This window comes from Sarcophilus harrisii, chromosome 2 (assembly GCF_902635505.1).
Source record: "Sarcophilus harrisii chromosome 2, mSarHar1.11, whole genome shotgun sequence".
Lineage (NCBI taxonomy): Eukaryota > Metazoa > Chordata > Mammalia > Dasyuromorphia > Dasyuridae > Sarcophilus > Sarcophilus harrisii.
The window spans coordinates 318,990,009-318,993,145 of NC_045427.1; positions in this window are offsets into that span (position 1 = coordinate 318,990,009).

A 3,137-nucleotide genomic window follows, 5' to 3' on the forward strand; every position below is an offset into this window, starting at 1 on the left:
TGTGTATTGCATTGTACTTAGTGATAATTTTTGACTTGAAAGGAATCATCATATATCTAATATAGATGGGTAAGTGCAATAAATATATTTTTCTTCAGTACTACTAGATTATAAATTCAATGAGATAAAGTCCAGTGCTCAACACAATGCTTTGCATATTGTAGGTACTTAATAAATGTTGGAAATATGAGTAGCAAGTTCTTAAAAAAGGTTGAATTGAAATGTTTTGATTTATTTTTACAAGAAACTCCTATTGATAGTTCCTACTGACAGGATCATAACTCAGTTGCTATTTTATTATCAACCTAATTTTATTGTATGCCATTATCAGTTAAAGTCTCCTTTGTTTTAGTGACCTTTAAATATCCAGATCATGAAAATAATATGTTGACTAATCTTGAGTACAAGGATATTTTAATATATATTATTTATTAAGGAGTTATTAAAGCCTTCCAAATAAAATTTTTAAATGAACAAAAAAGATTATATGGTTGATCATGCTGGAAAGATTTCTTTTATGTTACTGACAATGGTGTGTCTATTTTCAAAGAAAAAAGGCTTTTAAAAAAGAAGCTAAACTAAGAATGGAGAAATTTCAGTAATTCAGTTACTTGGTATTATGAATTTTAGGGGGCATGGGAATCCATAAAATGAATAAAAAATTAAAATGCCCCTTAGTACTTGGGGACCTTTTTTCATATCTGTTGTGATGGTAATGATGTTGGACAAAGTGCTAAGAATTCCAATATTTTTAGGCAGTCTATAAAAATTAATTTAGCTGTTGGTTTCTTAAATGTGGAATAATTATCTATTGACCATTAAGTGAATAATACTACTTGAAGAATTGAATCATAATATTGACATTTTCATTGTAATAAAATTAAGAGACTTTAATTTTAAGTAAAAGATGACTTGGTTCTTCTTAAGTAAGGAAAGGAGCTACTTGCAGTTGATTTTTATAATGTGTCCTAAGCCATTTATAGCATGGAATATGTGGTTACCTTGCAGTGCTCAGATAAACATTTATAAGACTATCTTGAAAATAATTGTCCCATGTACTACATATATTGCTTTAAGATCAGAAATTGAAAAAAATTCTATGAAAAAAACTCATGATACTTACAAAATTATATTAGTATATATTTGGTGACTTCAGGGAAAAGATAAGGTGAACATATAAGGAGAGTAGCAAAAATTGTGTTGGAAAAGCATGATTCAGTGTTAAATAGAAGTCTTGTATGAAATACTATTTTCAAGAAGAGAATTGAGAAACATTTACCATGAAATGTACCAAATAATATCACAAAAATGAATATTGAATTTATTTAAATAGGAATCTACTACTTGGCAATATGGGAGTTATTTTTGAAATAACCCCATACCTTCCCCAGGGATTGATTTTCTTTAAAAGAAGACAAAGCTTTCTCAAAGGTCTTGATGCAACTTTTTGATCACCTAAGTATATAAATCTATTTGTGTGGTATCTGGGTTTCTCAGATTTGGTGGATACCAATTGAATACCATTTGAGTCATATTATTATATTCTGATCTTTTTCATAAAGAGGCAAGAGAGGCCATTTCTACCATAGCTGAAACTGTGTTACTTGTTATATGTTCCTGCTATGTTGGAGCAAAGTAAACTTTCCAACTATTAAATGACTTAATTCATCTCCAAATTGAACCTGAACTAATAAGGGGATAGTGACAACTAGGTGGCAAAGTGAATAAAGTACTGGAGCTGGAATCAGGAACAATCTTCAAATTTGGCTTCAGCACACTAGCTGTATGACCCTGGATAAGACACAACACTATTTGCCAGTTTCCTCATCTTTAAATTGAGCCCGAGAAGGGAAAAGCAAACCACTCTAGTATCTTTGCCAAGAAAAGCCCAAATAAGATCATGAAGAGTGAGACGGGATTGAAATGACTGAACAACAACCCGGGTGCTAGCATTATGTTCCTTATTAATTTGAAATAGTACTTTTGACAAGAATGCCCAGTGGCTTACATCATGGCTGAGTTGAGGGAAAGGCACTGAAAATCCAGAGGATAGGATGTTTGGATGGCCAAACACCAACCAGTGATTCATGATTACAAGTTCTTTTGGTCATAAATGGAGAATCTTTTCAATGAGTAGACTTTGGATGTAGAACAGTAACTCAGTAGATGGAGGAAACTGACAGGCAGGATATTGATAGTATGTATTAAGTAAGTAGAAACATTGGACCACTTCACTTTCAAGGTTAGCAGTCCAACTTGTCTGATGGCACAACTTCTACTGGATAGCCAATAATAACTAGGGAATACTGGACTTGATACTATCAAGCTCCCATAGTCCTCTTTCTGAATGCAGATGGTTCTCTCCATCACAAGTATCTTGGAATTGGCCAGAATCACCTCATTGTTGAAAAGAGCCATTTTTTTACTCACTTCACTTAGCATCAATTCATGTGAGTCTCTACAGAAGATAGGATATTCTGAAATATCCTGCTAATTGTTTCTTATGGAAAATAAATGCATCCATGGACTTCTCATTTTTCCATAATTTCTTACTAAGTAGAGTTTGGTTTGAAAAATAGATTCTATTGGTCCTTCAATAAATATTCAATACATATATTTATAACTTATTCAGCCATTCCCCAGCTAATGGGCATGCACTCAGTTTCCAGTTCCTTGCCACTACAAAAAAGGGCTGCTGGAAACATTTTGTACACATGGGTCCTTTTCCTTTTGTTATGATCTCTTTGGGATACAGACCCAGTAGAAACTCTGCTGGATCAAAGGATGTGCACAGGTTGATAGCCTTTTGGGCTCTCATTTTCAATCAGTAAAAATGAGCTGTCTTCCCTCCCCTTAAGACTTTCTTCTACAAATTAGAATTAAAGAAAAACAAATCCCATTACACTCAATCAAAACACATTTCTGCGTTGAAGGTTCATTTTTAACATTAATATTCTAGTGATGCTGAATATTTTAGTGGCATGAAATTCAACAATGTTAAGTCTTTAAGACTTAAATTTGAGTGTTATTCAAAGAATAGAAGAGGTTCATGGTGGATGACAGAAGGTTGCAAATTGTTACTAATGAAGAATTGCACTAAACATTGTAAACATTGGTGTGCAAAAGAAAAGTAACTG